The sequence below is a fragment of the Corvus hawaiiensis genome, chromosome 2 (genome assembly GCF_020740725.1).
Source record: "Corvus hawaiiensis isolate bCorHaw1 chromosome 2, bCorHaw1.pri.cur, whole genome shotgun sequence".
NCBI classification, from domain to species: Eukaryota; Metazoa; Chordata; class Aves; order Passeriformes; family Corvidae; genus Corvus; species Corvus hawaiiensis.
In genome coordinates, this window is record NC_063214.1 from 83,276,865 (window position 1) to 83,290,046 (window position 13,182).

Sequence of the window (13,182 nt, forward strand, 5' to 3'; positions counted from 1 at the left end):
TTCTGGGGAGCGGGATGTGCTGGGAGGTGACTCTGCAGAGCCCCGGGGACACCACCTTGGTGCACCAATGCCACTGGGAGCCAAGGGCATGAAGAAAGCACAGGGGACCAGTCTGGGCTGGGGGAATTTGTCCATGAGGACCATGACTCTAGGAGGCAGATCTACCAAGTGGTCCCTGCAATGATGAGGGTCCGATGGCAAAAAACACAAAGGCTTTTTCTAGGCAAATCCACTCCCTCCGAAAAACAAGCAAACAAAAATCCATCTGTATGTCCTGTTTGTGGCAAGTCTTGAGCAAGGAGAAAGGTGAATTATCTGATGTTTGCAGTCATGGTTCCTGACAGCTTCTCAATGTCTCTGTGTCTTGATAAACACATACCTCTGTCCATTGACCTTTTTTCTTATGAGTGCGGGGGAAACTAGCTCGCAGTGCTGCTACTGTGTAATGTCCCTGGATGAAGGAGCATGATAAGTGAGTAAAACAAGATGACTCTTCCTATGACCTTTAAATATTAATAAATTAAATATCTATTTGCATTACTCATTTTCTATTATTAATGTATTTCTCTTCTGTTATTCTTGGTCTTTCTGGTCATTACTGCCAGAAGATTCTGCATCTTCCATTTCAGAAAATACTTGCAAGAATTGAGACGATTCCCAAAGATTCCCTCCATGTATATATGTACATACACAGTCAATGGATGAGATACCATGCAGAGCAGCAGCAGATGTATGCAGATTTCTTCTGTGGAAGTCTGCAGCAATGATTTCACTATTTGAGTTGCACAGCACCAAGGCAGCAGTTGGGTTTTTTTAAAAAAAAATCTATTTACTCTTTTTGTGACAAACCTAATGATTGCAGAAATGAGAAATCAGCCTGCAAACAGTCCAAATTTAAATAAAATCACCCCCACACTAGACTATAACAGTGGCAGATGGACAGAGGAAGAAAGTGTATATAGTCATATTTTTTGCCATTATAGTATAGACCCTTTCAGATTGCAGCAAGCAACTTGCCATCTGCAAATCTGAGTATTTCCTTTACTGCTGAGGCACTGATTCAAAAATCATGATTTGTGAAGTTTGAGTTAAAGTATTAAGAGGCTTATCTCTCATTTTAAAGGCATACTGATCATCTCCTGATTTTACTTCAAACACATGGGAAAAGCATCCTGAAAATTTCCCTCAGCGTTCTTCTTAAGACAAAACCCAAATCCACTGCCTCACGCTTAGGTATGTGGTGAGGTAATGGGTTCTGCACATGAATAGCTTTTTGTCAAATAGTCTCTTATTGCTGTTGTTCTCTAGCTTTTGTTTGGTTTACTCTTTGAGGAAGTGATTTGCTCTGTGCCTATAGGATATGTAGATCACACTGGGCACCTTACTTACAGCACCACATGTACTGACGGCAGCAATGGTTTTAATGCTGACCCTCTGAAGAGAGAAGAATATGATCACTGCATAAATTTTTTTAGGGCCAGATCTTTAAATGGCTGCTGATTTAGTGGGAGTGTCAGTTTAATACAGATTTGCAAACAAAGTCTGGGCACGTTTTAAAAACCTCTCAGTGTGTCTACCCACCTCTGCTTTCCACGGTTTTATCCGACCGTAAGTTTCGAAGGATGTGACCATCACAGAGATCAGACAAACATACGCAATTTGCAGCCTACCAGGGTTTCTGATGCTTTCACACTATGGGCAGGGAGTTACTTCATCTAAGGGTCAGGACTCTTACACAGGTTTAACTTACCAGTAACCAAAAAATCGCCTCTAGGTATGAAAGCCTATTTCAAACTTGTTTAAGAAGAGGAGGATGCAATTAAATTCTGGCAATTCCCTTTCAAAAGGTGCTGCAGTATGCTTTGCATTGCAGTATTTCTAATTTTCACCAGGTCAGGGTTGCTCTCTGTGAGTCGAAAAAAGAAAAGGTTTATTTTGCTAATCATACATGCAAAAGCCATGCACAAAATAAAATACTAAATACAGTAATTACAGTAATTTTTGTTAAAATATTTTTACACAATAAACCTCTGGCTTTGAAAACTCTACCAGAAGCGAAAGAAAAACAAACTGTAATGAAAAAACTGAAATCAGAGGCCACTAATAACACTAAAGGGAGCCCAGAAGCCAAATTAATGTTTCTACAAAGAAATACTTTTCTACACCAGGCAAATTCTTAGTAAGACCTTTACCTGGGTCTTTACAGACAGGATTCAGATTTCATTTTGAAGTATGTTTTTTACAAACTGTTTAGTGTTCATATGTCATTACCACTGTTGGGCCAGATTGCACCTGGCATCGATATAAACAAAGCTTTGGCAAGAATTCTTTCCTTTGCGATGGAGACATCTGATTTTCAAGCTGAAAACATGTCAGTGTTGCAAGCCACTCCAAATAGCCTGTTTTACCAGTGCAGTAAATTAACCCGCCTGGTGTAGTGTTAAATGCTTTACAAACATCGACTGAAGGTGAGGGAGGGAAACAGCAAAAAACAAACAAAAACATTTCAATAACTTGTTTGACTATGAGCAGTGAAAAAAGTACAAGCAAAGCTTGAAGGGAAGAGGGGGGATGCCTAGGGGACAAAACAGCAGAAAAACAGATTTTCAGAATTTTGTCCTGTGTTTAACCCAGAGATTGTGTGCCATGGTGTGGGAAGACACGGAAGGAGCAGAACAAGTTCTTTAGATGATAGAAAAAGCATCTTCATTTGAAAAGCAGATCAGGATAACGGCAAACAGTGACTCTAACTCATCATTGCCTTGTCTAGAGGAGGAAGGCTTTTTGAAAGCTATTGCATGAAAGAGGTTCACCTTTAATGCCACAAAACACTAGTGGACAAAGACTACGTAGGCAAAACAGAGGATAAAATATTAGGCTATCCCCCTTGCTTCCCCATTGTTCGGGATGAAAAAGCTGAGCTGAACTTCTGGGCACACAGAATTGGCTGCGTGAAAGCTCTCATCGCTAGATCATGCATTTGTGCTAAGCTTGAACGGTCTAGAGGACAATGGGTTCATCCTGCCTGTGGCTCTGCAGTGATTCTGCAATATAGATGTGAAACAAGAATAGCTGGAAAGTAGGTCCACATGCGTATGGAGTCGAACAACGGCCTGTCCTGAGAAACACAGGCAGAAGTAGTATTTTTAAATATATATTTATATAGCTGTTAGACTGAAGCCATTTTGCTACACATCTTGCTATTTTAATTGTCATAATAGCTGTCTATTTATAAACATGCATGTAAGTGGGCTAGAATAATTAATTAATATTCATAAGCATTCGTAAGCAAAGTTTATGTTAGGGCAGATGTTAATTCCCAAGAGGCTTACATTTCTATTAAGTGTAAATTTATATTAGTAAGATCCAGCATGATTGATTCTTGCTTGGCCAGCAATAGAGGACTTAGCATCCATACTGGCAGAGATTATATCTGGTCAACAGGAAAGGAAAACTGGCCAAGAAACTGCCAACACAGAATCTGAAGCTGTGAAACCTGGTCAAGAAGAAATAAAGCCAAATAAGCAACAGATGAAAAATTATCTTAAAGCAAAGATCAAATCACTCAGTTGGAAATGAGAATTGTATAGGAAAAGGTGGTGCTTAGAGCATTAAGGGACATGAGAATTTCAAAAACAATAATATTAATAAATATAATGGAGTGCTGAATACTAGTATTTTTTTTATGTGGACCTTAACATTTTCCAAAAATAAAAAAATAAGTAGACCATTTCAATATGATCAAAGATGTCTGACAAATAGTAGAGAGGGCTTCTAAACTTTGCAAATCATTTGGAAGAGAATGCCAGAGGTCTCAGTACACAAAAGCCATGGATATACTGGAGAGACCTCAGGAATGGGCTCCAAAAACGTTGAAGGAACTGGAATATTTCTCCTCTGAGGAGCGGCTTAGAGTGCTGGGACTGTTCAGCTCAGGGGGATCCCATCAATGCATATAAACACCTGCAGGGAGGGTACAAAGAGGACAGAGCCAGGCTCTGCTGAGTGCTGCCCAGTGACAGGGCTGGAAGCAACGAGCACAAGCTGAAACATGGGAGGCTCCCTCTGAACATCAGAACACTTTTTCACAGTGTCAGTGACTGACCACTGACAGGTTTCCCAGCGGTTGTGAGTCTCCATCCTTGGAGATATTCAAAAGCTATCTGGACACAGTCCCAGGAGACCAGCTCTGGGTGTCCCTGCTTTAGCAGGGGCACTGGACAAATGACCCCCAGAGGTCCCCTCCAACCTCAGCAATCCTGTGATTCTGTGACTTCATCTGAAGCCCAGTGAGGAAGGTGATAGATCAAATAAAGAACCAGGAAAGAAAGAGACTTTGGTAAGACACAAACTTTACAATAGTTTTCTGGTACTGTTGTGCCTGGTAGAGCACCCTCAGATATTGGAGTGGTCTTGTGGGTTCAAGAAGGATTTGTTCCTGCACCTGTGCTGCAGAAACTGCCTCGAAAGAGTAGACTTCCCAAGAAGTTTATTGATGATTGCTTGCCAAATCAAAGAGTGGGGAGAGAAATAGGTAGGGAACTTGCCTACAGATAAAGCCGAAGAGCATCAATGCCACTGTGTGTTTTGTCCTCAGAAAGTAAGTGAGGTTCTAGATGTAGAGTAACTGCTAGGACCCTTTTGGACTGTGTTGGCTACAGCCCCATTGTAAGTGAAAGCAAGACACTTTAACCAGGAAAGGACACGAACAACCTTCTGTGTCCAGCAGCATAACCACACACCAGCACAAGCACTGCAAACACACTGGCAGGGACAGTGCCTCAGTGCCCAGCTGGAATGAGAAAATGGAGCCAGGGAGCTTCTGGAGGTTGCAGGGGTGGCTGCCAAACAGACACGATGCTTGCTGGCAGGCTGGCAGCATAGGGAGAAGCCACTGCCAAGAAAAGGGAAGGGAGTATCACCTGAGTCCTACCAGGGTTAACCTGCACCTGATGCAGGTGATGGGAGTGGGGATTCTGGCTGAAGAAAATGTCTCTGAGCACTTTGAGGGGAAAACTACCTTCTGTTCTCAATACAAAACACATTATTACTGGGGCAATCAAAAAATATAAACAGGTTTAGCAAGTAAAGCAGGACAGTTTCCCAAAAAAAGAGATCTTTTAGGTAAGTAGAACATATTTTCACTAATTTCTTTTGGCAGTCCTTCATTCAGATCAAGAAGGAGAGTCATATCAAGTAAAAGGACAAAAAAAATTGCTAAATACATACTTTGTTCAGACAGTTACACAACAATAAAGCAAGCTGGGCAGAAATGTAAGAGGAAAAGAAAGTGAAAAAAAGGCAGTTTAATGGGTGTCAAACTTGTAAACACTGAATTCTATTTTATCACTGTTGGCTTAAAATTAATATAAGGTAAACAAAGCAGCAGTACTGTATTATGCGGTCATATTGCTGCAAAATCCTGATTGTCCATGAATTTTATTCACACAGGAGAATATATTATATTGCAAGTAGCATTTTAGCAAATAGTTTCATGCCAGAGCTTTGCATCAACTTAATGTTATTGGTGTCAACTAAATCTGAAGTAGTCAAATCAGTACAAAGTCCAGGCTCACCCCAGCATTTATTGTATGTTTTTAGAAATGGTCCAAAGCTGAACCCATCTTCTTATTAGTCTTTTACTTACACTGCATTTGGCAGTCATTGTCCAGCAAATGAGAGAAAATACCTGATAAGCCATGTGTAAAGAATTTGAACTCAAATTCTGACAGTGTGCTTGAAGTGAATGAAATTCATGTCAGATTTGGACAGATGCAAGAGTAGGTAACAAAAGCACAGGTGAAGGAGCCCTGCATATTCAGGCCTGGAAAAATGATATGAAGGGAATCACATAAATGAAGGCAGAAGTTGTGTTAGTTAAGTAATCAATGATTTAACAAGGTGCTCTGCTTCCAGATGCGCCTGTTGGTTATGCTGAGGTAATTTTATGGGGAAATGTATATGGATGCAAGAATGGGGGTTTGTAGTGAAGGTTGTTAAGAGATGCAGGCATTTGCTTGAATCCTAGCTACTACTCTACTCATTGGCACAAACTAGGTGATATAGTGGGTGCTTAGCTGGCTGGGCTCTGGTGGAAAGAAAAACAAACACAGCTCAAAAAGTTCATTTTCCATGTTGTCCTTCCTAGCTACTTATTGTCATCCTTTGCCATGCCCTTGCTTGCAGTGGTGAGGTTGTTTGTTTGGCCAGGCTGTAAACAGGACTGATTAAATGGGCTGGGGTAAAAAAAAAAATCCTACTCTCCCATACAGGAAAACCTGAGTTTCTCTAATGGGATTGCTTCAGTGATCCAGTTTGCGTCTTGGCTGGAAATGCGTCTTGATCGGAAATGCGTCTTGATCGGAAATGCTTGCACAAAGAAAAAGTGAGGCATGGAGTGGGAATAAGTGGAAGAGGGCAGGAACTGCTTAGATCTTGCAGAAATAATCATATATTGGTTTATTTTATTGTTTTATTGGGAAATATGCACCAGCTTTACTTTCAACTTCATAGATATTCCAGAAGCCCCACTGAGGAGCACCTTCTCAGTCAGCCTAGCATTTTAAAATAATTTATTTCATCAGGAAAGTAAGTTGAAGAAAAGCTTAGGGAAAGAAATGTCACAAGTTCCTGATTTCCACTGCAATCAGGAATATCTAAATGAGGAACTTAATTAGGTTTTCAAGAATACCAGTAAACAATTCTCTCCATGTCTATAAAGGTGTGTATTGTATTGTACCAGTATGATACATCTATCAGTGATGTACAAATACCACCCTACAACTGTAGGATTGACACGGGTGAGGCAGGGGAAAATTCACATTTTCAGGTTTTGTTTAGACCACAGAACACAAGTTAATTCATTTCTAAAAGGTTCCTACTTCTTGCCATGAATACATGAGTCATGGAGTTTATTTTTAATAATTTTACTTTGTATCAGGGATCAGTCTCTGCCTCAGCTAGTCACTGCCAGTGCGGGGACACAGGGGACATGGCATTCTGGTGCTGTTTCCCCTCTCCCACTCCTGAGGTGTGGGGGAGGAAAGAAGGAAGGGCAACTGCTCTTGTACTGCTGCCCATCCTTCAGGGACTCTGCCAGAAGATGTAGGCTTTGCCTCATCATATGGAGCATCTGAGAAAATGTTGCCTGCAGGACGTGCTAAAACCTGCATTTGGGATGAAGTGGGGATTGTTGAGTTCCTTTACTCACCCCAGTCACCCATCCACGTGGGATTTCTATCATAAGGAAGCCCTTCTTCTGGTAGAGAAAGAAGAAGGGTTTCTGGCAAAATCCAGCTTAATGAGGTGGGTCTTTGTTAAGGTGAGCACTGGCTGAGAAATACAAGTATAAAACAAGTTTGCTTTGCAGTAAGGCAAGAGTTGTGTCAATTTAGTGCAAAGCTTGTTAGATCAAAGTCTCCGGTGTTCAACATCTCCTAACATTATTCTCCCACAGAAGTAATTACTGCAATTACAGGCTACTTCTACAATGCTAAATGCATGTGATCCAAGGAGAGATCCCTGCTGCCCTCACTTAGTGTGGCAGAGGTGCTTGTGCCCATATGGCATAGGGGCGCATCTCTAGAGCAGATTAAATGCAGTGATGGATTAGCAGAACATGAGTTCTCCTCATGGGGTTTTGATAGAGTAGTTAGGTTTGTAGTATGGTTCTTTTTAGGGTGGTTTTTCTTGATTTCCATCTTATGAACAGGGTGGCATACCACCATGAGGTTTTTAAACTTCAGCTGAGGATGTCTTGTACACCCTGGGGCATGGCAAGATGGCTCATGTGAGTGTTTGAAGGGACACGCGCTTTGCTGGAACAGAGTGGGGGCAGCTGAACTTGGTGCAGTCCTGCCCAAACCACTCTTTGGGCATGATACCTGGAGAGATCTATCTCTGAAACCACACCTGTGTTGTGGTTTGGAGGAAATAGATGATTCAGTCCCCCAAAGGAGAGTCTGGATGTACGTGAGCAGTTGTGTCTTGTGGGCAGCTGGGACCCCAGACTTTCAGGTGAAGTTGGGAGCCAAGTTAATCCAGTGGTATAGATTTTCTCAGAGAGTCTGTACCTGGAAATTTATATGAATGGCATGATCTCACAAGGGCATATACAGTACTACATGAGGTAATTTCTACTTTTAAAAAAATCCTGTGGGATAAGAAGGTTTCAGAAGTCCTCTTCTAGATGGCTCAAGAACCCATCTGGTGGGAGGACTTCCTGGAAGTGCCTTGCCCAGCATAAGACACCTGAGAGACCAGTTTTAGTCTTGAATCCCCACTGCATGGAAATACACACATCTACAAGGTGACACCACTTAACTTTAAAATGTAAGTTGAAAATGAAGAGTTGAGAGCTTTTTTGTCCCCTTACTGTGAACATGAGGTGTAAACACTTAGGGCATTCTGTGGGGCTTTGATCACATTACAGAATATTAATTTGCTAATTCACCAATGCAGATAAGGCACTTAATGAAAACTGAGATAAGAGCTGTTAATCAGTATTTGCACAACACCAGAAACACAACAGTTGTTTCAAGCTTTCTCTTTGAAACACCTAGTTTTGTTAAGACTGTAGGTAGACTGGGAAAAGTTTCTTCCAGAAAAGTGGAAGGATAAGAGATGCCATGGCACACCTAACCTAATTTTTCTTAATGCCTTCCTCATTCCTAGGGGCTATTAAGCAGCTTGGGGCAGACACTGGTTCTCCAGTGCAAGCAGGCATAAAGTTCTGGCCAGTCGGGTTTTTTCGGAAAACCTGTGTTTACATCTCTTGGCTTTAAGTATTTTTTTTCAATTGATTTATTAAGTAATTGAGGAAATAATTTGCCAGTCTTTGAAACATTTGATCCATGCCTCACTTAGGATCATCACACCTGAGATCAGCTGCTGAACAGGGATTGATAGTTCACTAAAGCAGATCTACTTTTGACAGACAGCAGTGTATTTCATTATCAGCATTAACAAAAAGATGCACTTGTAAAAATAAAAAATGGGTGTCTAAATGTACACATTTTCCATAGTTATCTATTACACACTTCTAAGTAAATGCATCTTAAATGGTAATAATTTTAAATAAAAAATTAACATGCAGTTCAGATGAAAGAAAATATTACCCTTTTTTTAACTGATATAGTAGATTGCATATTTTGTGGCCTTACTTCATCATGCAGCAGCTCATTTGGACTGTCCAGGAAGACTGAATAACACTAACACTTCTAAAGACTTTTCATTTGTGATGCTAATCTGTCACAAAACCAAAAGTATCTTCAGAAAGCCAGCAAAAATGTAAAGAGACTACATCTTGCAGCCAGCTTAAATTAGTGGTAGCTTGATTTGTGTTAATTGAAAGGTTGTTTACATCTCTTTTGTAAGTGTTTATAAAAGTTGGCAGAGAGAATAGCTGCGTAGCTACATGAACAAAACTTTCATTTATTTAAGCTGCTGTATATGTTACTATCATTAAAAACCTCTTGAAACATTTCTGTACACACAGTCTTAAGGTATAGGCCTGTCTCTGTGTTTATGTACACACGGACACACACAGGCGCGCACACACACACCGTGCTGTATTATTTTTGTTACTGAGACATTTGTACTCAGTCCTCATATATGACTACTTCTATGTGCCAGCTCATTCCAGCAGCCTACTGGCCTCTGTTTAAATTTCTCCGAGATATGTGCAAGTCAGAAAAATACCTTGATAACAACTTGTGAAAATGTCTTGCTGTTGCACTTGTATACACACCCTTGGACAGTTAGGATCAGCAGAAATTTAGTATTTACATAGCTGAGCACCCCTAAAGCTTACTGGGATTCATGAGCCCTGGGTCCTGGGCTGGTGACTGGGACAACCTCAGGCTCTTGTTCCCTGCTTCTCCATATTCACAGCATCTCAGGACAGGCCACCTGCCCTCCTTATGTGGAAACTGCCCAACTCTAAAGATGTTGGATAGACCCCTACCTAATATCTTCAGGATCCACATCGTCCACACTGGTAGAGGGAGGGAGAGGCTTGCTAGGCTTACATGGCAGCAAGTACTCCCAGCTGTCCCTAGACAGCTTTTAGAGATCTTGTCTTTTAAAAATACAGGATGGATATTGTTGATAAGAGCACTGATGTGTTCCCAGACCTTAAATGAAACTTCTAGAGAAATGGGTAAAGAAATTTGATTTCCTCAGCAGAGCATGATTAAATTCCTGCTTAGTTCTTAATGCTGACTACTGATTTTTGCATCATTTTAGTGTTGCTAGACGTGTACTGCATGTAAGGACAATTAGCAGAGCAGAGAGAAAAGCAGCAGATGCTAGAAGTGCACAGAGTTAGATGACTCATTATGATGTCATGAAGAATCTTTTTCAGACAAGTGAAAAGGTTGGTATTAAACAAAAAAAAAAAAAAAGACAAAATAATTATTAAAGAAATAATATGGAGATTTCAGGAAAGAGTAGCAGAAAAATCAGTGTCTTGCAGTACTCTAAAACGTGCGTTTGCCTGAACTACAGAGGAGAGATACCAACATACATGATGGAGACTCTATTCTCCCTCTTCCTCCCCACTCCAGCTCCTTCTTTCCTTTATGATTGGTTACATGGTGGGTTGGGTGTGTTCTGTGTTGAACCAAAAGAAAATGTGTTTTAAAATGTCTTCAATCTTTAAAAACTCATTAACTGATTATCTGCTCAGAGGTAACAATGAGAAAATATTTAATTTTTTTCTTAATAATTTCCTGAAGTCTTTGTGCATATTTAACAGCAGTTTTTCAGTCTAACAAGACTAACTAAAAATACGTACTTGCCATTTCAAAGATTTATTCTCACAAGTACCTGATGCGTGTAAGGTAGAAAGCAAGTCTCATGAGACAAGTACCTCCTGCTCTCAGAAGCACTCTGCTCCACATTTACGGTTCTCTTTGTTTTCTTAAAAACAAATGTGATTTGTCTTTTCTCTTGCCAGTCCCATTTGTGAATTTGAAACTAAATGGCACTTGTGTGCCATCATTCTGTATGGCATCACTTCATTGTTGGAGAATTATGCATGCAGAAAATGTCGGACTTTCCCCCTGCAGAAACTCTATTCTGCACAAAAGCTACTATAGGTATATAATATATATGTGCACTCTGCAAAATCTTATTTGAGAGGTGCATTCGTATGGTATGCACTAATATAGTGACAAAAGATTTAGCAACGTCAAGTTCTGTAAACAAACCACTCCGAAGAATTAACATTAACACATAATTGTATGTTTTTACCATGTCAGATGTGTCACAAAAAAAAGAACTTGAATTGTGATTACAGTAATTAATTTTTCCTCTCCCGTTTGAAACATGCCAACTTATTATGGCATTGAGGATGATAGATTCTGGCCTGCCATTTTACTGCATTATATATTTACACTTCTATATGAAGACTCGTTACTGAAAGATGTTAACAGGATGAGATCTATATACAAACATATATTTAAGTATGACCACTATCTTTACCTTAAGGCCTGGAGCTCTTTAGAAAAAAAAGGGGGGAGACTAGGCAAGAAAAATAAAGCAAAACAGAGGTTTTGTCCTCAAAATCAGGTAGGTCTAGAAATCACAGTGCTAAAAAGCAGGATTGTAGAGAATTGTAACAGTTTGAAAAGAAAGAATAAAATGTAATTTTTCCATCTGCTGTTAATCTGACCATCTTTGCTTCATTTTTGCTGTATTAACAGTGTGTCCAGGGTGAGTGGGTGGCGGAGCTTCCAGTTCTGTGGCATTCTTTCTTCTTCTGTGGCTTTTCTGTTCTGAAGTGGAAATTTCTATGTTGTGACATATAATGCAGAGGAATAAAAAGGTGAGAAAAAGAAAAAAAGGAAAAATGGAAAGGTACTGATTCAGATGAGGGAAGTTGTTTCCAAATATTGTTACCAAAAGCACCTATTTAAGTGCCCTTATACTCTGTGGTTTTACCAATAAGCCCAAGGGGCTCCTTCTTTGCTGCCACCCCCTTCCTCGAGCCTCGCGCTCTGCCTGCCTGATCCCATCCGACAGTAGAGCTGATACCGCACTAATCCCCGCAAGTTTGGGACTAATGAACTAACTGCTGGGCTTCCGCCACGGAGCTTGGTCCCAAACTATACTGTACTTCACACTCGATTTATTCTCCAGATGGCGAGACTGCGCAGCCCTGCCGCGAGGGACCACCTCTTCCACTGGAGTGTAAAAGTGGACGGATGTTGTTTTCTTTGCAGATTTGATAATTCAGACCTAGAAACTCACGAGGATGGTTTAGTTATTAGGTTTAATGGGTGCTAGTTGAGGCGGCAATATGCGTATTCCCATTTTTAATTTCCGTGTCTGTGTGTTTGAGTAGCAATGGATTTGTCAGCAATGCTGCGTCACCGAAACCTTTCTCTTCACCAACTGGCATAGCTGCACGTGGTAAAGAACCTCTTCCTCTGTCCTCCTCAGAGTCAAACAGAAGGGGCGCTACAGTAGCCACTCTGACCAACCTTTTTTTTTCTTCAGTGAGCTTTCCAGCACAAGTTGCAAATGTAGCATATTTTAATAATATCGCTATTTACCATGAAGCTCTCTGTTGTCTTTCTCTCTTGTTCAGTTTGATAAAGAACCCAGCTCACATAGGACCCAAGGAGGATACCACCATCCCAAGCTACCTGGGCATGAAATGTTTTACTTAATGACTGGTTTGTTTCTTTGTCAGCCATGCTTTCATGACAAAGTATTATCTACTATGTTGTAGTTCTCATGTGAAGAACAGGGCAGATATTTTTCTCACCATTCCTCAAAAATTCTAGTTTTCCTATTCTTGGACGTAAAGATATTATTGTGTCAAGGACTACTTTTTTCTCTGTTATAATGTTGAAGTAGTTTACCTAGCTTAGACCTTCAGCTTTTGCATGAATCCTACAATAAGAATAACATCTACATTTCCCTGCATAATGAGGCAGAAAGGACTCTGCTTTTCCTCCATGTTTTTAGTACATTTAGTCAAAGGCTTTAGCATATATATTTTTTATTTACCCATGAAATGTTTTATTGGAAACCTTTATGGGGACCTGATGCTCCCCACTAACATCTGTTGGATTTCCTCCATTGTAGGAAGGGTAGACACTGAATCAGCCCCTCACAAGCTCTGGCTTTGGCAGCCAGGTCCTATCAGTTTGTTCCACAATTAAAAACATAAAT

General features: G+C 40.4%; 1 protein-coding gene and 1 long non-coding RNA gene across 6 annotated transcripts in view; one reads left to right on the forward strand and one right to left on the reverse strand.

Moving 5' to 3' along the window:
* Nucleotides 1–13,182, forward strand: part of CLYBL (citramalyl-CoA lyase) — an 83,203-nt gene that overhangs the window by 38,091 nt on the left and 31,930 nt on the right. The window lies entirely within an intron of this gene.
* The window catches only part of LOC125322211, a 79,611-nt gene that overhangs the window by 8,050 nt on the left and 58,379 nt on the right, over nucleotides 1–13,182 (reverse strand). For both annotated transcript variants that reach the window (XR_007201884.1, XR_007201883.1), the window contains exon 2: nucleotides 1,751–1,906. This is a non-coding gene — a long non-coding RNA (uncharacterized LOC125322211). The remainder of the gene's footprint in view (nucleotides 1–1,750; nucleotides 1,907–13,182) is intronic.